At 41.8% G+C, this 24,136-nt stretch overlaps 1 protein-coding gene across 8 annotated transcripts in view; it reads left to right on the top strand.

Annotated features, from left to right (window-relative positions):
- Window positions 1–18,527: 18,527 nt before the first annotated feature.
- The window catches only part of MPPED2 (metallophosphoesterase domain containing 2), a 211,395-nt gene continuing 205,786 nt past the window's right edge, over window positions 18,528–24,136 (top strand). For 2 of the 8 annotated variants that reach the window (XM_019975562.2, XM_070803987.1), the window contains exon 1: window positions 18,528–19,209. The gene's annotated coding sequence lies outside the window, so the exon portion shown is untranslated. Of the gene's footprint in view, window positions 19,210–20,361; window positions 20,769–21,013; window positions 21,117–21,256; window positions 21,277–21,353; window positions 21,372–24,136 lie in introns of those variants that run through there. The other 6 variants (XM_019975561.2, XM_019975555.2, XM_019975557.2 and 3 more) reach the window with 6 other exon arrangements.

Genomic DNA, 24,136 nt, shown 5'->3' with positions numbered 1-24,136 from the left:
GCAAGCACATACACACACAGACCCACAGTCCCCAGGCAGCTCACATCCCAGCAGGGTGACTAATTTGGCATGCTTCCCAGTATTAACCAAGTTATTTACCCAAATACATCTTCAACCATCACCACCCTCTGATACCAGAGCCTTGGTGCCATCTTGCTGAGGCAGATTCCTACACCTAATTGCCTTCTCACTCCACTCCCCCTCACACACACACTCCCTACATAGACTAACTTTTGCCAACAAGGTGCCAAGCTCTTTCTTATCTCAGGATCTTTGTTCCTGTTAAACCTTCTCTCTTCAATGGTACTCTCCCCACTTGTCTTGACTAATTTTTATTTAACCTTCAGGGCACTGAGAAGCCTTCCCCAAACTTCAGTCTAAATGGGCCACTTCAGTTCAGTTCAGTTCAGTTCATTTCAGTCCCTCAGTCCAGTCTGACTCTGCAACCCCATGGACTGCAGCACACCAGGCTTCTCTGTCCATCACCATCTCCCAGAACTTGTTCAAACTCATGTCCATCCATCGAGTCAGTGATGCCGTCCAACCATCTCATCCTCTGTCGACCCCCACCTTCAATCTTTCCCAGCATCAAGGTCTTTTCCAATGAGTCAATTCTTCATATCAGGTGGTCAAAGTATTGGAGCTTCAGCTTCAGCATCAGTCCTCCCAGTGAATATTCAGGATTGATTTCCTTTAGTATTGATAGGTTTGATCACCTTATAGTCCAATGGACTCTCAAGAGTCTTCTCCAACACCACAGTTCAAAAGTATTAATTCTTTAGCACTCAGCTTTCTCTATGGTCCAACTCTCACATCCATACACGACTATTGGAAAAACCATAGCCTTGACTAGATGAACCTTTGTTGGCAAAGTAATGTCTCTGCTTTTTAATATGCTGTCTAGGTTGGTAGTCATCCCAATGGCCATTTACTTATCTATTTCTATGTATGTATGTCTATCCTTCCCTTGTGAAGTTCAGCTTAAGAAATTCATAAATGTGTGTATAAACAAAGTTTTACCCTGGAGCAAAGCCAAATTAATTCTGTTTACCAATGACTGAAGACAGAAGTGGTCATGTACAGTCATTTTAATCTTAGTCATCTTGTTTTCATTTATCTTAGTTCTCTAGAGCTTGTTATGTTTGTGTGTAATTTTGAGGTGTTTTATGAGCATTATTAATCTCATTATGTCCAATGAATTGCAAGCAGTGAGAACGATGAAAACTACTAATTAGTGATATAACATTATGATGAAAACAAAATGAAACCTAACATTAATTGATGTGCATATTTTCATCACTTTTATGGCATCATTCTGGACGTAGAAACAAATAGACTTATATAGTCTTTGGAAATTTAACTCATTCTTACCCAGAGGAATTTCTCTTATTCTTTCTTTCTTTGGCTGCTCTGGGTCTTAGTTATGGCACATGGAATCTTCCCTGTGGCATGCATGATATTTAGTTGAAGAACGTGAGATCTTTAGTTGTGGCATTCTGTATCTAGTTTCCTGACCAGGGATCACACCCAGACCCCTTGGATTGGAGCTCAGAGTCTTAGCCACTGGACCAGCAAGGACATCCTCTCAGAGAAGTTTCTGTGTTTGGTTTTCCGGTTATATATTTTTTTTGTCTCTCTGTCTGTCCATACTCTAAGCTCCATGAGGCTAGGGATCAATGTTTTGTTCACCAGGGTACTGCAGATCTCCTCAGGGTGACTGTAAAGACACCAACTACCTAGAGTTAAGCCAAACTTCCCAGATTAAGGGCAGAGTACTCCACAAGACTGCCTTCCCTTCAGACACCATTCACAAATTCAGGAGTCCTCAGACCACATTGACTTCTGACCAGCTGGCTGCAAATTCAAAATTTCCCATCACCCTCTCGGGTTGGATAATTCATTAGAACAACTCTCTCTAGTTAATGATTATAGTTTTATTATAGCAAAAGGATGTAAATCAGAGCCAGCCAAAAGGAGAAGCACAGAGGATGATGTCTAAGAAGGCCTCAAACATGAGGCTTTGAGCGCAAGTTACCTTCTGGGCACACAAGTGTGTGCCAGAATACAGAGTGCTTGCCAGCCATAGAAGCTCATCTGAACTTCAGTATCCAGAGATTTCATTACGGTTTCATTAACGTAGGCAGAGTTGGTTGAATCATTGCCTTTGAGTTGGTAACTCAATCTCCAGCCCCATCTCTGTCCTCAGATGTCAGGCTTATATCAGTTTTGAGGCTCAAAGCCCTAAAATCTAATCATCTGGTTGGTCTTTGAGGCCCCTCCTGACTCATCTTATTAACATAAGATGTCATAAACACCATGAGCTTCCTCATTAGCATAAACTTTCAAGTGCGGTCTGAGGGGTGCATCATGAATAACAAAGATACACCTGTCTTTTGGCAAATTCCAACTGCTTAGAGGTTATTTCCAGGAACCAGAGACAAAAGCCAGTGAAATTCTTTACCACACATTGATGCATAGTGGTGCTTTAGTTCATGTTTGACTCTTTCAATCCCATGGACTATACCCTGCCAGGCTCCTCTGTCCATGGGATTCTCCAGGCCAGAATACTGGAGTGGGTTGCCATCTTCTTCTCCACTGATGCATAGTAAGTGTAATATCTGTTCAATAAATGACCCCCTGGAGAGTTAGGCCAGATGAAACTGGATATTGCTATGACTATGTCAAGAAGAAAAGCGAAAACATGATTGAATTTAGCAATTAGGTGATCGCATCCAAAGAAGTTTCAGATGTTAATTGATTAAAGAACAAATGGAAGTCGAAGTTTTATAGATTACTCTATTAAGTTTGCTGGTGACTAGAAGGCTGGAAATACAGGAGGCATGAATAAGCAAGACATCATGGGAAGGATCCAGTGAACTAAAAGGTATTAAGGAGAGAAGAACTGATAAGGAGAGTACAAGCTGGCCTTATGGGTGATTGACTTACTCTTGGCTTTATGGGCCAAGCACTGCTCATGGTAAAATACAGGTCTTAGGGATGAAGTAGAGATCACTTATTCAACCAGATGGCTTCTAATGTCCCTTCTCAACCTAGAAGTCCATGAATAAACTTGGTAGAAATACAATTGTTCAAAGAAGTTTGCTCCTTTAGATAAGCAGTCCTTAATTGGGAGTGATTTTGCGTCCCCACCCCCCCACGGACATTTAACGATATCTAGAGACATTTGACTCAGCAATTCCACTTCTGTCCATATGCTCAAAAGAATTAAAAGCAGAAACTCAAACAGATATTTGTTTACCCGCGTTCATAGCAGTATCATTCAGTCAGTTCAGTCCCTCAGTCATGTCCGACTCTTTGCGACCCCATAGACTGCAGCACACCAGGCTTCCCTGTCCATCACCAGCTCCTGGAGTTTACTCAAACTCATGTCCATCCAGTCAGTGATGCCATCCAACCATCCCTTCCTCTGTCATCCCCTTCTCCTCCCACCTTCAATCTTTCCCAGCATCAGGGTCTTTTCAAATGGGTCAGTTCTTTTCAAATCAGGTGGCCAAATATTGGAGTTTCAGCTTCAGCATCAGTCTTTCCAATGAATAATCAGGACTGATTTCCTTTAGGATTGACTAGTTGGATCTCCTTGCAGTCCAAGGGACTCAAGGAGATATATCATTCACATATAGTTTGAACTATATATAGTTCATAAGATATATATATATATCATGCATATATAGTTTCATTCATATATATATATCATCATATATAGTATAGCTCATATACTATATACAGAGTATATGTATATATACATATATAGTATAGATCATACATAGTATCATATATAGCAGTATCATTCATAATAGTCAAAAAGTAGAACCAACCCAAGTCCAATTGACAGATGAATGAAAAAACAACATGTAGTACATCCATACAATGGAATACTATTCGACTTTAAAAAAGGAAGGAAATATTGACATGCTACAACATGGATAAATCTTAAAGACATTACAACAGCAAAACTGGCTAGTCACAAAAGGACAAATATTGTATGATTCCATTTACATGAGGCATCATCCAGTAGTCAAATTCACAGATATAGAAAATAGGATGGAGGTTAGCAGGGGTTGGTTGGGGGTGGTGGGAAAGGCAAGTTACTGTTCGATAGGAATGAAGAGTCCACCTGGGAAGATGAAAAACTTCAGGAACTGGATGCTGGTGGTTGCACAAAACAGTGAATATACTTAATGCCACTGAATTGCACACTTAAAAATGATTAAAATGGTAAATTTTATGTACCTATATTTTACCACAATTTAAAAACACACTGAAGTGTTACTAGCACCTAGTGGGTAGAAGCCAGGCACACATTAAACATGCTACAGTATATAGGTCAGCTCCTGAAAAAAGAACTTTCCAGACTGAGCATCGACAGTGCTGAGGTTGAGAATCTCACTTTTACCGAACAGTGAAAGAACAACAGGGAGAGACTTACGGTGATGCTGGTCTTTTCACTTTTATACTGCTTTTCCACACTAAAGCCACTTTCTTTTTAAGAAATCTTTATTTGTCTTTTTGGCTGTGGCAGCTCTTAGTTGTGGCACATGGCTCCAGAGCTCCTAGACTCAGTAGTAGCAGCACTCAGATTAGTTGCTCTGGCATGTGGGATCTTTGTTCCCTGACGAGGGATCGAACCTATGTCCCCTGCGTTGCAACGCAGATTCTTAACCACTGGACAACAACGGAAGCCCCTAAAGCCACTTTCTTTATTTCACCAGATTTCACCGGCCACATCAAGCTTTAAAAAGACAGAAGTAGTAAAAACAAATGAATAAATAAGGAGAAAAAGGATCACTTAAACCTCAAACTTGTATTTTGGAATTCTCCCTTTCTGAGGTACATATATTTCTCTCTCTCTCTTTTTTAACAAGTTTCACCATGAAGTTTGAAACTACGTAAGACTTCCAAGCTTAGCTTGAACTCTTCATTTTGTTGTATTTCCAAAACTATTCTTTGCATGTTCAAGGAAAAGGTAATAAAAGTCTTGTCAATGATGTATTATTTCAGTATATATTATGTCTAAATATATGTAATCTGATTTAAATTCTTGTGAAAATCATGAGTCTTCTACAGTGAAGAAGGAATCCTGACTTTAAGTATGACGTTATTCCTCCTGTTTAAAGTCTTAAGAGAAATCTCAGTGATGAAGAATAGTTTTTTCCCACTGCTTGCACTATCATTTAAAAGGGGACATCTCCTGTTAAATAACTAAAACAAATTAAAACTTGAATGAATCATGACAGGAAGGGAAAATTATCCTTTGTATTTTTCTATCATGAGGCCACTAGATCAATGGCCTTTCAACTCAGTCAAATAAACCTCTGATACAGTCGAACAATCAGTGAGTCGTACTATTTTCAAGAAATTGAGCAGCTTATTTGACTGAAAATGATTGAGGCAATTGTGTGCATGTGTGTGTGTGTGTGTGTGTGTGTGTGTGTGTGGGAGGGTGGGTGGGTGAGTGCATATGTTGAGACTCACATTTGATACAGATTAAATATAAGTGGAAAAGGACCACAATTTGAGAAACAATGGAGCTGGATTTTTTTTTTTTTTTACTATTTTATTTGCTTGTGCTCATCTCAGTCGTGTTCAATTCTTTGTGATCCCATGGACTGTAGCCCACTAGGCTCCTTTGCCCATGAAATTTTCCAGGCAAGAATACTGGAGTCGGGTGACATTTCCTACTCCAGGGGATCTTCCCCATCCAGGGATTGAACCCAAGTCTCCTGCATTGCAAGTAGATTCTTTACCACTAGTGCCACCTGGGAAGCCCCATTTTATTTATTTAGTATTTGTTTATATCTCCATCTGGTTCCAAAACACTGTAGGGCAGCTTTGAGTATTTTTACACTATGCAGGCTCTTGTCTTATGTTTGAGAATATTTTGTAGACTGAGTGATAAATGTTGTTGCTGTTCAGTCGCTCAGTCTTGTTCAATCTTAGCAACCCCATGGACTGCAGCGTGCCAGGCTTCCCTGTCCTTCACCATCTCCCAGAGTTTGCTCAAATTCATGTCCATTGAATCAGTGATGCCATCCAACCATCTCATCCTCTGTCATCGCCTTCTCCTCCTGCCTTCAGTCTTCCCCAGCATCAGGGTCTTTGCCAAAGAGACGGCTCTTTGCATCAGGTGGCCAAAGTATTGGAGCTTCAGCTTCAGCATCAGTCCTTCCGATGAATATTCGGGACTGATTTCCTTTAGGATTGACTGGTTTGATCTTCTTGCTGTCCAAGGCACTCTCAAGAATCTTCTCTAGCACCACAGTTTGAAAGCATCAATTCTTTGGCACTCAATGTGCTAAATACTAAACTATTAAAGATTATGAAAGAATGAAAGAGACAGAGAGGAAGGAAGGGGAGGGGAAATAAAGGAAGGAAGGAAAGGAGGAACAGAAGAAGAATGGAAGGAACAAGGGAGGGAGAGAGGGAGGAAAGGAAGGAGGCTAATATCAAACATCCAAGCAACTATTTTATCTTGAAGATTGTTTCAGCGACTTCATTCAGTAAAACCATTAGCAGACAAGGCATACATTTTCTTTGCTATTAATTTGTATTCTGAGATACTATAACCTAGAAATTTGTTTATTTAAGTAGAATGAAATGTGGTCTGAGTGCATTCATTGCCTTTTTACCTTCTGTTTCCATGCGTCCTTCTGAAAAACATCCCACTTCTTTTTGGAGAATTTCTTTCCCCTCCAGCCATAATCTTGGTGGGGATGATATATCCAGGTGCCTGCCTTTCTCCTGGGGAGTCACAGCAGCTGTTAGAGGCTCTTTGTGTCAAATCTTTCCTGAATCACTCAGATACAGACAGGAGGTGGACTTAATGGCCTCAGCTTGGTCTGTGGCTGTACTCTCCAGGACTTTGACTCTTGAACAAGTGATACAGGATTGAAGAGACTTTGGTGCTGAGTTATCCTGGTGGCAGAACCGCAACCACACTATTTATGCTGCAAGATACTTCTCCAGTTCCTGGTTCCTAGCTCTTTTCATATTCTTTTCTTGATTCCTGCTTCCTGACAAGTGCTACAATCCATCCCCAGGTGGTTTAAAACAACAAAGGCAATAACATCATTTTGCTCAAGGCTCTGCACTCTGGGCAGGACTCAGCAGGGAGAGCTTACTTCTCCTCTACTCATTTTTATCTGGGGTGGCTTAAAGGTAGGACTTGAACATGTGCTCATATGTCCGCACCTGGTCAGAGAAGACCAAACAGCTGGGGACCAGAACAGATGGGTCTCTTTGGGCATGTCTTGAAACCTTTATATGATCTTCCCATATATGGTAACTTTAGGGAAGCCAGACTTCTTATGTGGCAATTCAGGAACCAATGATCTACAGAGAAGCCGACCTAGCCTCAAAAGTCATGCGGTATCACAACTGCCGCATTTTTGATTGAAGCAATGCGACAGTCCATCCACATTCAAGGGGAAAGAATTCAGACCCTCTCGTGAGCTGGCTTCTCTCATAGCTCAGTTGGTAAAGAATCTGCCTGCCATGCAGGAGACATGGGTTTGACTCCTGGGTCAGGAAGATCCCCTGGCAACCCACTCCAGTATTCTTGACTAGAGAATCCCATGAACAGAGGAGCCTGACAAGCTACAGTCCATGGGATTGCAAGAGTCAGACACAACTTAGCAAGTAAACCACCACCACCACCTCTCAAGAGTACCAAACATCACACTGTAAGAAGAGTGGGATAGAATATATATTCAATTCAGTTCAGTTGCGCAGTTGTGTCTGACTCTTTGTGATCCCATGGACTGCAGCACACCAGGCTTCCTGTCCATCACCAACTCCCGGAGTTTACTCCTGTCCATTGAGTCAGTGATGCCGTCCAACCATCTCATCCTCTGTCGTCCCCTTCTCCTCCCGCCTTCAGTCCTTCCCAGCATCAGGGTCTTTTCAAAGACTTTTCAAAGAATATATATTAGTGCAACGATTTTCAGAAAATTTAATCCACCACCCTGAGCCTTTGGATTGATGTAATCCTGTTACTTTTCAATAAACTCCCTGTTGCTGATCTTAGCCAGGGTCAGATTCTATTACTTACTAAAGGATCCCAGTCTAATAGAGTAAGGATCTGTTTTATTCATCTCTGGGCAATTAAATGCCACTTTAATGTTGGATATTTAATTAATATCACCATCCAAAGGTTGGTACTTATTCATTAATTAATTACTAGACACACCTGCATGACTCAGAAGCCAGCTTTGTTTCACTGATGAACGATTTCAACTATTTTATCAGGCTTCCCTCCATCGCTGCAAAACAGACACAATTATAAGAAAATAGCTGAGGCAGAGAAAGGTTATTTGGTTTATCATAGATGGCAATGGGGAAGTACAATGCTTCCAGAAGCAGACCAGAATTTTCATTCCCTTGGCCAGGCTGGAATATTAAATCACATAGAAATACCGGGAAAAGATAAGCTACACGAACCAGTGATTGTTGGCACTAAACACTCGAGTGAGTTCAAAGAGCCCTTAGGGCCTGTTGTTTATTTGGAAAACCAGGGGGGTGAAAAGTAGTGAGAGAATGGCAGGATAGAAGCCTAGCTACATATTATCTTACGATTTTATCTTAACCAGGCTTGTTTGAAGAATTTACATACTAGGGGTGCATGAGTTTATGTATATATGTGTTTCAAACGTTTAATCCTTTTTATAAAAAAGCTTCAGGGCATGCATACACATATGAAATAAAAATATATGTGCCATTAAATATTATCAGTCGGTCATCAAAATGTTATCCTGAAAAGAATTTTAACATAAAAGCACATAAATGTCAGAAAAGCAAGTTAGAAAAATAACTAATGATATAATTAATGTGTAGACTATGATGCTGCTTTACTAAAGGTGAAAATGTTAAAATAAATAAGTAAAAGAATAAGCATGTTGTTTCTAGGAATATTCCATCCCTCCTTCTGGAACTTATTAGTCAATTTCCCTAAGATGCCTGAAGGGTCTACAATATTTTTTTAATGTAATTGTGTGATTGACCACCTATACTTTCAAACTCTTTTATTAATGAAGTTCTTGGAGATAGAAGAGAAAAATATATGCCTTCGATTTCAGCTACTGAAATTTTTTTCAGGGTTTAGGTTTTACCTTTTAGTGTTCAAATATTGTATTTTCATCTAGTCTTAATCCATCCATCTCTCTCTCTCTCTCACACACACACACACACACACACACATTCCACTTCCACCTCTTTTCCTCTTTGGTTCTCTTCCAGAGGCCGCTCTTTCAGTGACAGACGTCTCCCTGGGCTGTTCTTTGTGACCACCGGCCGTGTTATGAGAACTGTTTTGGTCTGGCTTTTCTTCATGACTGTCAAAGGCCATAGGGTGTTGGGGTCTGAAAATATAGCTGGCATCAGTATGGACCCCAGAGACTCCCAACACATCTCAATAAAACTTTCAGTGATCTCCATTTTCCATACAGCATTTGGGTTGTGGATGATACATCTCATCTGAAGAGAATTATATTGACCAGCATCTTAAGTGAAAAGGTTTGTTCAAACAGAGAATTACCTTTAATATCTTGTTTTTTTTTTTTTAATTCTCCTTTATGAATAAAATCACCACTAAACCCCAAAAAAATCATAAACATGTCTTTCAGAAGTACAAATAGGCTAAAACCTTTGATTTGAAAGCCTCGGTGGCCCCAGCACTTTGAGCCACCTTGCAGAAAATTCTGTGTGTGTAAAAACACTTGTTAGGACTATTTTCCCAGAGGAATGATTATTAAGACTTAGCAGAGAAGCACCTTGCTATCGACTAATTTTGGAGTCACTTTATTCATTGTGTGTGTTTATCTAATATTATTAGCAACTTGTTGCTGGATTGTAATGTATTAATTCTGTGCAGCAGTTAGGATTTTTTGTGCTATGTCAGTGTGAGGTTCCTTTTAAAATGCTATGTTTTTACCCTTGTTTAAGCACAGTGCCAAAGAACTAAAGGACATACATAACTCTCGATCTATCATCTGCATTCCCTTTGCATTAGGTGTAACACTGGCACAAAAATCAGAGCCCGAGCTCCAATTTTTCCAGCTGTCTCTGTCGCCCTGTGATCTTTTGGTACAAATTTTCTAGCCTGTTTGAAAAGGCAGCCTTCTACCCTCTTCTTTGATTGTGCTTAGGCATTTGGCCAGCCTGAGACATGGATTAATATGAACAGAATCATAGAGTTTTCTGAACATAAGTCATTTATGTGTGTTTAGTGGCAGATACCAAGCAAGGAAAAGGCAGACCGCAGTTGCCTTTGTATAGAGTCTGGGTAGGTTTTGATTTCACTCAGAGTCAAGAACAAAGCAACCTCTGACTTTTCCTCAAACTCAGTCCGTATGGAATGACTTCTAATGACTTCACGAACTGCTAGCCTTCAGATGACTGCCGCGTTTTTTTCGCTTTTTAAGTTTCCTCCTTCTATGACGTTTTATGATTATACCTTATGGTGCAGTTCTATTTTTGTTCTTCATGATTTTCTGCGTGCTTTAAGTCTAGAGGGAATTTTTTTTTTTAATCATTTGGCCAGCATCAAATGTGCTTTTCAGTTTGGGGATGGTGTGGAGAGAGGCTTTCAGTACCGTGCCAACACCAAACATGGCATTCCCTGTTGAATGAGCCAAATCCGTCCCCGGAGTCTGAATAATTTAGAGGAGACGTGATGTCATTGTCTACTTAGAGATAAATGGAAAGGAGTCTGGGCGTAGACTTTTGGAGTGGCCTTTGTAATAACAGTAATTAAAAAGAGCATTACCTCATATATTTAAACTTTTTCTACATACCATGTGCTTTTCTCATTTTTACTCAATATTACTCAGAAAGGGCTAGTAGTTCTGTTTCATTATTTTTGAAGTACTGTTTGATGACACTGGTTTTAACAGTTTCTCACAGTTCACTGCTTCAGTTTTCATCAAATTATATTTCTAGTTACACTAGACATTTTCATCGTCAATTTCCATATGCCTCAAAGATACGCAAGGACCAGTTAGCTAACAGCAAATTTGGATACCAGATAATAGCTGCTGTAGGACATGTTTTTCTCTTAGCACAGCCTTTTCTAAAATGAAAATCTTATACTCCACCAGACAAACCCCTTGACACCCAAACACACTTATATTTCTTTAACTAAATTAGCTTATGCATATGGGGAAGGTCGAGGATCATCACTGACTATTTAATTTTGATGTGCAAATCTAATAATAAGATAAACACTGGCCATATACATTTTCATACACTTCAGTTCCCAGCTGGTGGAAACACAGCAGTCGTACAATTTGCCAAAGATCTGCCAAGATCCAAAGGATTCTGAGATCCTCTTTCCCTTAAGTTCTACAACTTTCCCAAGTTATTGTCATCACGTTTTGAACCTCCTGTTGTCAAATGAATGCTACAGATTAGGGCTTATTATATATTCTAGACAGCTCTGAAGTATGCAAATAAGTGTTATATCAACAATTGGTGGTAAAGTTAAATATCAATTAGTCATCATTCTCAACAAATGATCAGCTTGTTTTGCTTATGAATTTAAACAACATAAATAACCAAAACAGATTGCAGCTAGCAAAATGTAAAATCCCTAAATTGCTTTTTATAATATTGCCTTTGCCTCAAAAATAATTTTTTATTAATAATATGGCAATACATTAAATGTAAATCTTTTGATCTTTCAAAGATCAATCATTCCCATAAATGTGAATATCAGAAAGATTTTGTTAAAATGTTTTAAGATTACCGAATCCTACATCTTTTAATCTCTATGATCAAAATGGGGCTTCCCAGGTGGTGCTAGTGGTAGAGAACCTGCCTGCCAATGCAGGAGACACAGAGACACAGGTTCGATTCCTGGGTTGGGAAGATCCTCTGGAGGGGGGCAAGGCAACCCATTCCAGCATTCTTACCTGGAGAACCCCATGGACAGAGGAGCCCGGCAGGCTATGGCCCATAGGGTTGAAAAGAGTCATACAAGACTGAAGCGACTTAGCACGTGGACATGATATAATATGTGAGCAGTGTCCTGAAAAGGAATATGAACTGTTGGTATTCTAAACTTATAGAATGCATAACACTTCTTTTAATGAAAGTTCTAGTCTACAGAGTCACAGAACAATGTTTAATGACATGGGGAAATATTCACAGTATCTATTTAGTTGAAAGAACAGGTTACATAGGTAATAGGACATGAGGAAGAAAGGGGAACTTTTATTTCCTAATGTACTTCAGTCTTTAATTTATTTACAATGGCTTATATTAATTTTGTATAAAAAGATTCAGAAATGGATTACAAGACTGTACAATAATTACTTGATACATATCTTGCATTTTTAAAGTTAGTTTTCTTAAAAAACTAACTCATTTTATCTTTGTAACAGTTCTATAAAATAGGTACTATTAATATCTCCTTTTTACAAATGAGGAAACCCAAGGCACGGAGGGTTTAAGCAACTTACCCAGGGTCACACAGGTAGTAAAAGGCAGAGATAGGATTCCAGTCTTGCTTTGCCCTTAACTACTACAATATGCACTTAACTACATTCCCAATTTTACTTCATTTTTTGTGAAATACATTTGACTGAAAACTGTATAGCCAAAAGTCAACAGTGGACAATTCTGAATGATAAAATTATAGTTATTTTTAAATGTTTTCTTTTTGCTTGTCTGTATTTCCTGTTTTCACAAAATAATAAATAGAAAAAGAAAAAATATTGAAGAGGAAAAAAAATAATCTTTTTATAGTTCCTTCTGTAGTGAGCATGATTATAGTGCTGTGATTTTTTAAAAAACTGCCCTCCTGTAAACCTTCTTTTTATTTTAGTATCTGGTAAAACCATGTCCTGAAGATGGCTATTCTTCTGTTTTCTTGTGTACAGATTTTGCTTTGTTTACAGATGATCACTATGCGTAATCATGAGGACAGAAGAAAAAACTGATGGAACTTTCAAAATGTAGAAATGCCAAGAAAGGGGCAAATTTAGAAACATGCTTGCCATTATGAATGTCCTTAAATGTTTGTATATATTTCCATTGCATGCTTTCTTGGCAGTCTGACTTGCTAAGAAGGGCCATAGTGACTTAGCTTGCAACAATCAGGAACCCACCAACTAGAACACCTTCACAACGGGTTGGTGAAGACTGCTTGGGTTCACATGGAATAATCCTGTACCAAAAGAGCAATATTCTTACTTGTATTTCCTTTGAAAGCATATCTGCTTCTTTGAAGATTTCACTTAAAACACAGCCATATTTTAAGAATCACTTAGAATATTGTTTGGAATATTCAATAAAAATGAACTAGTTCCAATGAGGACAGACGTGGAATTGATGTAGCATCTGCAAACTTTACAGCAAAAGCAGAAATACACTTGCCTCTTGCATTTATATTTCATACAAAACAAGACAAGTCCATATGTGGACCAAAAATAGGTATGGGGCACTGAATGAGGGATGATGTTTTAGAATCTGTGTGTTTGAAAAAAAGATTAGTGACATTTTATGCTAGTATTTAATACTGCAGTTCTTCATGGCAAGATGGGATCCCAAAAGGATGTAGAGAACAGAATGAAGGTGACTTGGAGACAGGAGAAGCCTGACCTATGAAGGGAATGAGGGCTTTAATAAAAGAAGTCGTCAGGTAAGCATAGCTCTCGACCTCTCTGGCTGCGTACTACCATGCCTTAAGACAGTATTTCAAGATTTTGTTAATCTTTGTCCTGGGGCTTCCCTGGTAGCTCACTGGTAAAGCGTCTGCTTGCCAATGCAGATGAGGGTTGATCCCTGAGTTAGGAAGATCTCCTAGAGAAGGAAATGGTAACCTACTCCACTGAACCCAACCCACTGAAAAATCTCATGGACAGAGGAGCCTGGAGGGCTACAAGTCCATAGGGTCGCAAAAGAGTCAGACATGACTTAGAGGCTAAACAACAACAAAACTTTGTTTTTATTACATGAAATGTATTCAAATCTCTTAAATCTATTCACATCTCTTCATGCCTTACCTCCTCCAAACTATTTGGCTGGAGCTTACCATCACCTTCAACCTAATGACTGTTAGAGCTTACAAATGACCTCCCAAAATTGACCCTAGCCCCCTAAAATCCATTCTCCAGGCTGGGGCAAGAGTGGCCTTTGCAAAACATAAATCAAATTATGTTAGCCTTTCTACTTAAGATCCTTAAACAGCTTCCAGGAGCCCTCAGAATAAAGTCAAACATCTTCAACAGGGCCTTAGCTGTGACCTTCAAATGTTTTTAACTTGGCCCTTTAGTTCAGGCTTCTGCCTACAGAGCTGTGTACAGATCCCTTTTGAACTCAGCAACCTGCCAGACTGCTTCTCTTTTCTATGACATCCTTGTATTCCTTTCCTCACTCGGAGGAGGAAAAGTACCCCTACTTTAAGTTTTCTTGGTACCCGTTTCCTCTCCTTTTCTTAGATACAATTTTTACTTGTGTGATTATTTAAAGCCAGTCTCTCATCAGGCTCATTAGATTACATACTTCATAGTGTGGGAGAAAACTTTTGCTTGTTTGCATCATAAGATCATCAGCATGGTTTTGAGTACTCTGCCTGTCACAGAGCACAGCCTATAAAATATTTAATAAATAATCGAACCATAACATTAATAATACTGAGAGAAATGGAGTTTAGAGTCTGCTGGTCTCTCAAAGTCAATTTTTTAAAACTGCATTTATTTTTGCTGAGAAGGAAAATTACATTATATGTTGCTTACTCAAAATATTGATATATCTTATACTAGCTTGTCAAATTGAATGATTAAACTTGAAACCCCCCACATACATTTTCTTTAATCAGGTTATTATGGGTCTTCTACACTGCCCATCTTTCAAAAGTGATTACTTTGGCTTTTACTTCAATGAGATTGCTCATCTTCCACCATGACAAGCCTATCTCAGGTGCCACTAAATTCCATTCCACATTTCCAGAATTGGGACCACGATTTAGGAAGGACCCAGCAAACACTGGCAACAGAGATCATGCATATGCTCAGTATCTTGCTCAGATTTTTTTTGAAATTGATTACTAAAGTTATTATCACATAAATAATATTCATTTGATTTGTTGATACATGCGAGGCATTAACTAGTAAATACGGTAAGAATTAGTAAGTGCTTTGAAAATTTTAAGATTTTTCACTTCCTCCATGTTTATTACTTAAGCTGCTGGCAAAAGTGGTTCAGATTTAGTCTTTCTAAGATAATGCTTATAAAATTTATGATACAAAATTTTACCAGTTCTAGTGTTTCTTGAATCTTTCTTAGTCACACACATTTTTATTGGTTAACCAAAAGGAAATTTTAAATAAAAAGAACAAAAACTATTATTTATATATTTATTTTGCCCACTTCAAATAAGGATCTATCAAAGAATCAGGTTAAGCACATAGCTTTCTTTTGAGACTATATCTTGGTATATTAAATATGTAAATTTTAAGATATAAATTCTTTATTTGTACATCCTACTATATTTAAAAAGAAGGCTGCCTTTAAATGGATGAGATACATAAAAATCATCAGCTTCTCCATGAGAAAATCAACTTATGAGATAGTCTTAAGTACTATTTCATGTTTCTGAAGATGTTAACAAACCCCTTTAATTATACTCTTTGAACTCCATAGAAAATCCTTAGCTCTTATCCTCCACACTGGTCTCAGGATGTCACTTCCATTCCTACATATATGATATGGATTTTCCTTCATTGTGTAGTTGCTTCAATTACTCATGAATTCTTTTATTCATTTTCTCATTTACTGACTCATAAGGTTGTTTAATAAATATTTCCAAATTTCTATTAATACTATGTGCATAGCACAAAAGAATGAAAACCAGAAAGGAATAGAGGGCATCATTCTCCAGTTTGAGGAGGTTAAAATGAAAACATTTAAAACAAATTTTAAAAAAGTAAAAACTGTAGGAATTTAGAATAAAGTAAAGGTGTTAGTTGGCTCAATTTTCTAATTGTGTCATAATAGTTCTATTAACAGTCACTGATTTCTAATCATATATATCTTAAGTTTTGTTGGAAAATGATTGAAATGCAACCAACTTAAAGTAAAAAAGAGGCAAAATAGTTAATTTTTTTTCTGAAGAGGAGCCACAGGCTGAAATTAAGTTTTAAGTTATGCGCAAGTATCCCTGAAGTATTGGAAAGCTGTTCTTACAGGGAAAAAGAAAGCCAACTCCAAATAAAGTACTGACATTTCAAAGGAAGTAGTATTCACTTTCCAGGCTTCCATCTAAGGTTCTCCCATGCTTCCACCTCTCATTTTCTTCCCTGAATGCATTCTGAAATGATATTTTAAAAGACACTGCGGCAGGCTATTGGGAAGTGTATTTGCCAGTTCCTTCAATGAAATCACTGGAGAAAGAGTACAGATTTACATTCCATTAAAGGAAAATATTTGTAATATTTGCATAGAGGCAAGCATAAACTTGGCATTTGACTTTCATCCTTCTTTTGTTTTCCATCATAAGCAATAAAAATTGAATTTAACAACAACAACAAAAATGGATCTTATAGGCTTACTTACCTTAAAAAGAAAAAAAAAAAAAAAACACCCACAACTCCCAGAATATAACATTTAAAATTTGGTATAATGAGGCTTGATGTTTCAAAGCTGATGTCAAGGGACAGCCATAGTTCACATCCAATCATTTTAAAACAAGCTTTTAGTGTAGGTAGCTATATTGGTAGAGAATATGATTTCACAAAATGCAGTATGTTCAAATACATGGGATGAGGATTATTTGAAAAGTGAGTTTCTTTTGTTCTTAATTTATTGTTTAAATTCATGTATACTTCCCCAGCTTTTTATTTTGGTAGACAAATGGAAATAAAAATTCATAATCCTAATATAGGTTGGTCACTCTCAGTAGGTAACTGATTAGCAGAGACACAGAAAGGTGCACTTCTTCCTATACTACATGTTACAATTTTAAGCTATTTGCCTCAATTTCTCCCACTCAATTAAATAATAAACAATTCTTCATCAACTTCGGAAAGATCACTGACTTGATTTTTTTTTAATATCATTAAGTGTCCTATAAAATGTGCCACTAAAGTAGAACAGGTTATTATTTATTTTTTGTGTGTACATTATTTAGATCCGGGATCATGTACAAACTAGTTTTGTTGTTTTAACTATCAAGTTTTTTTTTTAAAGGAAGGAAACCACAGAAATGATTTGGCTGGTGCAGATTTAAATCAGTCAAAATCAGTTGAAAATTTTTAACCATTTAGATAAGGAGTATACTGCTAACTCACAGAATAAAAAAAAAGAAAACCAAGCATTTCTTCAAAAACATGACTCCAGTCAATGTTTGCTGCTGGACTGGAAATCAAAAACAAAATATAAAAGGTCCATTCCCCTGCCCATCTTTAATGTTCTTTTACACCAGTGCTCCTTGCTGCGGTTTATGCTGGGCAAGGAAAGTGACTGTCCTATGGTTCCCAGCACATTTGACAAGGACGGACACTCTGGACATACCGTACAACAAAATAAATACATTAGCAAGACCTTCTCCCCTTCATTTCAGCTCGGGCATAAGACATAGCTTACTTCAAGTGCCAGAAAAGTCCATTGTAAAAGGGACATGTTTCAAGTGAATTCCGTTTGATCTTTTTTATAGGGGCTCCTACCAGCCTCTCTCCCTTCCTCCCCTGACCCTGGAAACCAATTAGTCTCCACACAGAGGCCACAGACCAGGTTGCAGTGGCTCCTTTTTATTTTTAGGGGCTATAATTTCAGTCAGGATGTCTAGTCCGTTGTCCCATAGTATACCTAGCACACTTCACCCTCTCACACACATCCACTGGATTTCCCTGTGGAGAATGCCTAGATATTTGAGTCTGACTCCTGCAAAGGAATTAGAGCTGGTTGGCATCCAAATCCTTCAACTCGGACAATGACATAACATCACAGGGTCACCTGTCTTTCACAGTCAACGTCATCAACCAAGTTTTCTAAAAGCCTTCTCTTCCTTGTCCTCTGTCTTCCAGCATCTCAGCGACTTTTCCTTTTCTTACGAAAATCTTTTCTTCCATAATCCAAAGTAGCAGGGGAAAAAAGGGGGCAAACTGATTTTTTACAATGTTTTTGAACTGCTTATCCTTCGGGGAAAATGTGCCCCAAAGGCCAAAATGTTAATACTTAGACTCTGCCTCTCCTCACCTCCCTAAATTGAACCTGGAGGTGAAAGAAATTGTCAGCTGGGTTGGCCTTTTCTTTCTCAGGAACAACATTGCAGAAAGAAAGAGGTGTGTGTGCATGCGTGTGTGTGTCTGTGTGTGCAGAAAAAGGTGCATAGCTTTACCCCATTAAAGTCTAAGCTCTGAGAAGGGAGGAGACCCAGGGTCGGCCTCCCCAGTTTCAGCGCGGTGCCGGAGCCGCTCTCCTTGCCCCCAGGCAAGCTCTGCGCCCTGGAGCTGTGCCAGGACTCCAGACCGCGCCTGGCAGGTCGGTGGGTGGGGGGGCCTGGGCCCTGGGTGTTCCCTTTGCAGAAGACGCCCATTTGGAGGGAAAACTCCCTTTATTTTCCTGGGGCTCCGTAGTCCCCCTCCTCAGTCCCCTATCATTTTTACGCTGATCACACTCATGATGATGAACTTGCAGCTCAGCTTCCTGCCGCCTGCTTGACCCGGGAGCACCAGCAGGCTACCGGCCTCGCCCTTAGCTCCCGCCTCCTCTCGCAACCTCGGGGCCTCGGGGCGCCAGTGGGGGCTCCAGAGGGCCGGGGCTGCAGCAGGGGCGCGCGAGGGCGCGGGGTCCCGCCGGGGAGCGCGCACGGAGCGGCGCCTCGGCCGCCCTGCTTCCTGGAGCTCTGCTCCTTTGACCCCAGTGGCAGTCCCTGTCACTGCACCGCTCTCGTTCCCTCCGGCTCGCCGCGCCCTCGCTCCCTCTCCTCGCCCCCACGCTCGCTCTCTCCCCAGATCGAGGCTGCTCGGGTCCTTTCTCCCCCCGCCCCCCGCCTCCCTCTCGCGCCGCGCCCCCGGCCCCCCGCCCCAGCCCGCGGCGGGACCTTCGGGGTCGAAGGTTCTGGCCCGCCCGCGCCCCTCGCCGCCCCCGCGCGCCCCCCGCGCGCCTCCCGCCGGCTCCGGCTGCTCCGCGATGGATCGCTTGCTCGTCGGGCGCTGAAGGCATCCCCGGGACCCGGAGCGCAGCCCGGGAAAGGTAATCCGCCCCGGGAAGGGAGGCGGAGGGCGGGGGAGGGGGAGGAGGCGGCCGGGCGCCCGGTGCCGCGCGCGAGAGGAAGGGAAAAAAATGCACACACAAAGCGGAGCCCGGGTGAGAGGTGCCTTGTCAGAGGCGCGTGCGAGGGGCTCGGAGGCTGCGGACCGCGGCTGCCCCGGTGCCCCTGACAGTCGCTCGAGTCGGCGCTTTCCGGGCAATTCGGAACCCGAGGAGGGCTTTTTTCCAACCCCCGGAGCGAAAGCGAATTCTTTTTTAGGAGCTGTCTCCCTCCCACTCCCCATGTCGCCCCTCTGCCCTTCTCCCCTCCCCCCGGCCCTATCCTCGGCCCCCGACCTCCCGGGGTCCCCACCTCGCCGCTCCCTCCTCCGCCGGGCTCTTTTAGCAGCGGAGGAGGGGGTGTAGGCGAGGGGCAGCGGCGAAAGCCGGGCGGCGGGGATGGGGGTGGGGACGAGGGCACGGCGAGCTGTTTACTAGAAAGTCCCGGGGTTCTGTGTTCGAGCCGCCCGGGCCTAGGCCCGGGTGCATTGTGTTGGCCCGAGCCCTGGGCGCCCGCGGCGGCCGGAGCGAGGTGCGGCGGCCGGGAAGGCGCCGCGCAGCTTTGTGCTGGGTCTGCGCTCCGCGGCCGCCCTCGGGCCGCCTGCGCGCGCGCCGCTCTCGCGCGGGGCCGTTTCTCACCCTCTCCCCGCGCTCCAACCTGGATCTCCCCCGCCGCCTCCTGTCTCCGCGATCGCAGCCTGCAGAGCGGGCCAGCGACCCGGGCTGGGCGGCGGGGGACGAACGGCCAGAAAAAGTAACCGTTGCCGCTCGATTCTTCCCTCGGGAGGCAGGAGTTTCTTTGCTATTTACATGTAACAGGGTTGTCTTTGCAAAACCTTTGAATTCCGAGGTTTTGCGGCCTAGGAGGTGAAGGGGGCATTTTTCCTGGAGATTGGGGAGGGTATTAGAATCCACCAGCAAGGAAAGAAATTAAGGATGCCCCAGTGGGCGGATTTATACCACACCCCTCCCCAGGACACCCCAAATTAAGTGCAAATGCAGGTCTTGAAAAATGTGTAATCGAGATGCTGCAAACACACACAAACAGGTCAGGGTGGGGGGAAAAAACAAAACAAAACTTTAAGTGAAAGAAAAGATTTCCAAAGAGGGGGGTGGAAATCCGTGGCCTCCACACCCCCTTCGAACGTTCGCTGGATCCCTCCCTTTCTCTGCCGCTCCAAGGATGCAGCCCGGCAGCTCCGGGGCAGAGAGCAGGGAGGCGCCGGCGGCCCCGGGCGCGGGTTCGGCTCTCAGGATTCGGGGATGCCAACGCGCCCTGGAGGCTGACGTCGGGGGCGTGGGGCTGTGATGCTCGAGCGAGGATGGCGCGGTGTCAGAGCCATTGGCCGCCGGTGGTCATCAATCAATTCGGGGCTGGGGAAGCGGTAGAGAAAGAAGGACAAGCGCCCAGCGGAGCCTGGGGCCGCGAGCGCCAGCGCCAACAGTGCCAGCCGCGGCGGCCGCGGCGGAGACGACGGCGGTGGCAACGAGGGACTGAGCGAGTAAGGCGAGCTGGTGCTCCAGGAAAGAAGGGGGAGCTGTAACCCGGACAAGCCGGCCGTGAGCCGGGAGGGCAGGGCGCGCGCGCGCGCGAGTGAGTGAATGAGTGCGTGCGTGTGTGTGTGTGTGTGTGTGTGTGTGTGTGTGTGTGGTTGCTGACCCCCCTCTCCCACAACTGCCCACCGTAGATTTAAAACAAACACACCAATCCAAAGTAGAGAATTCCGCACCCCCCGCCCCACCATATATAGACTCCACGCGTTGCCAGAGGCGCGGGAGAAAAGTCCTGCCCTTTCTCTCCGAAAGAATGTGCCAGCCGGGTGTCCGAAGTGCTGGAGACAAGTTCAGGTGTAAGTGCGTTGGGAGGGAGGGCGCTCTGTGGACAGAGGGCACGTGGAACTTTGTGCATCCGTCTAAAAACCTTGGCGGAGAAACCGCCCGGAAGGCTTCTGGGCATCGCTCCGGGATACAGGGATGAGTAACTGGAGATGGGCATAAAAGAGTAAGGGCGTAAGTTGAGAAAGCACTCGATCTGTGCGGCAGAGGGAGGAGAGAGCGAAATTTGGCGGAGTTGGAGCCGGCGAGTTCCAAAGTCCGGCCAGGAGGTTGGTCGGACGATATTCTTAGGGGCTAGTGAATAAAATGAGCATCCTTGTTTAAACGAGGAAATCCCGGGCTCCTTTCTCATAGGCTGTGCCGTGCGGTGTTCGGGTAGAGAGGTCATGAGTTGTTGCTTTGAAACTTTTGGTAAATTGGACTTCTGGTGTCTAGGAGGTGGAGACAGTTACTTAATTCCTCAGCTTTTAATCCTTTCATTGCCAGCAGACTTTAAAAGGATTTCCCACTAGATTCCTAAAAAAGAATATTGCAAGTTGCACAGCTTAAGGCACAGGAGAAGTGATTGCTGTCTAGGAAATGCAAAATGTGCTCACATGATTTTTTTTTTTTTAAAGAGAAAATCAAAGTAGCACCAGCATGAATGTTTGGCAATGTCAGTCCCTTTTAGATTTTTCTTTAGGATTGCTGGCATTTAGTACTGGGTTCCTTTGTTTTGTAAAGCAAATGTATTGAAGTATAAAAATGGAAATTTAAAAAAGAGTACTGCTCTCTTTAAATATTATACATAAAAAGTAATGTGTGTGATGTGGATGAGGTGCTCCAAAATCTGATCATTTGGAGGGTTTTACTGCCTGTATGAAGCAAGGGGATGCAGGTTCTTAGTAGTTTGAGGCGGTGTATCATTCTGTCTTGTTTCAAGCTTTTTCCAGGTTTCTCAGATTAGAGGAGGGAGTTTACCAAAAAAAAAAAAAAAAATGCCTTTCCCATGTGTTGGTGTTTCATATTCTTGATATATGATTATCCTGTGATGTGAATGGGGGTGAACATAGCATTTTTAAAAAATAAGCTTTTTCTTGACTCGTCTGTAAAGGTTCCTGTGAAAGTTTTGAAGCTCTCTGCCTCAGTCTGACATTTTCTTCAAAGGACTCCAGATTAAAGAAGATAGACGCTGCAGGTGCACTGTTTCGATAAAACATTTGAAAGAGAACATGGTAAAGATGAATTCAAATGAGGTGCCAGCCACCCATTTACCCTTTTGAGTTACAGGGGCCTGTGCTTGCTGATGAAAAGATGTTCTATTTGTCTTACTGGAGCAAAGGTGCAAAAAGGCACAGATCTCACTTGGTAGAAAAGGCAATCCCATGTTGCCTCTGGGATATAGTGGACCATATAAGAGAGCAAATTGATCACCTTCTAAGTTCTTTCTTTTCTGGACTTCAAATGGGAGGGTCTAATGCTAACTACTGTAGGTCATTACCTAGATATTTACATAATAGGTATGTATCTTTCATTTCTAGGCCATTTTGCTGAGTTTAATTAGTGAGTTTACTCCAGGAACATTTAAACTGTTTCTGGCTCCGGGTGCAGAGATTGTTACAGAGAGGTCACAGTGGTCTAGACATGAATTTTATTTCCTTTGCTTCTTAATGTTCTGTATTTCACACAATAGACATTGATGGCAGGAACATAAGAATTGCCATGTAATTTTTACACCACTCTCTAATTTATGCAAACACTAAGTTCTCCAGTCTGAAAATGTGTATTTTTTCCCCCTCTGTGCTTTGATGGCTAACATTCTTTTTAATGACAGTCATTTCTATAACAGGAAGATGTTTTCATTTGTATTTACTTTTCAGCATGTCGCAATTATGCAGTTTTGCACTTCATTCGTGTCTCGGTACTTTGTGTCTCAAAAGAGAATTACAGTACTTAGAACAGGACTGCAATTTGAAGCAGGTGTTGTGTTTTACTGTTATGCAAAATAACAGTAAAATATAATTGTGGGGGAAATTAAGGAAACAGCTGCAAACTTGGTATGAAAACTGCTACATTATGATTTGTAAGCAGTTCTTATAGATATCTTACATCAGAGAAGCAGGCAAAGATTTTAATTTCGTTAATCCTAGTGGCCTGGTTGTCTGTCAGCCAGTGCTTAGAGGACTCATACCTCCCATGAAGTCAGGAAGAAGAAAGAGAACCCAAAATGACACTTTGTTTAAAATGCCAGAGCAGGAGGGATTCATGTCTTGGCAGCGCCATTGTGTGTTAGGAACGCAGGCAAGGTGGGTGTTATTTAGCTTGCTTTGCTAATATGAAGAAGGCAATGATTTGAGTAGAAGGCTATGGAATTTCTTAGCTCAGCTAGCATATGGAGGACTACACAAGCCCTGGGTTGTAAAATAATAAAATAAATGGCCTATGGCAAGCCATCTGCCTTTTGCTTGATATTTAAGGTGTTTCATGCCAAATTTAAATCTAATCTTATTATTCTAAATATTTTTATTTGAGATAGCATCTAAGATTCCCAGAACTTCATGGTGCACTTGGTGGACGTATTGTAATGCAGAGCGCTTAAAGTAAGAGTGTGGGTTAACCCAAGGGTATCCAAGGAGCATGCTGTCCCCTTCTTGAAAACTTCCCTGATCAATTGCAACAGCTTAGAGGCAGGGATGGGCTCTGCTCAGTCTTTGTGCACCTGCTGTAAAAATAAACATCCTCATTTCTGAACCCAGTGCAGCAAATAATATAGTGTCTTTTAGACAAATAATCAAAATGAGCTGAAAAAAATTTTAAAGGATGAAACCAGCTACTGAGAATATTGCAGAACCAAGCAGGAGTGAGGGCTTCCCTTATGGCTCAGCTGGTAAAGAATCTGCCTACGATTCAGGAGACCTGGGTTTGATCCCTGGGTTGGGAAGATCCCCTGGAGAAGGGAAAGACTAGCCACTCCAGTATTTTGGCCTGGAGAATGCCATGGACTGTATAATCCATACGGTCACAAACAGTCAGACATGACTGAGAGACTTTCACT

This window comes from Bos indicus, chromosome 15, assembly GCF_029378745.1.
Source record: "Bos indicus isolate NIAB-ARS_2022 breed Sahiwal x Tharparkar chromosome 15, NIAB-ARS_B.indTharparkar_mat_pri_1.0, whole genome shotgun sequence".
In the NCBI taxonomy this organism is placed as follows: domain Eukaryota; kingdom Metazoa; phylum Chordata; class Mammalia; order Artiodactyla; family Bovidae; genus Bos; species Bos indicus.
The sequence above is the reverse complement of the archived record's forward strand: the minus strand, read 5'-3'. Positions and strand labels throughout refer to the sequence as shown.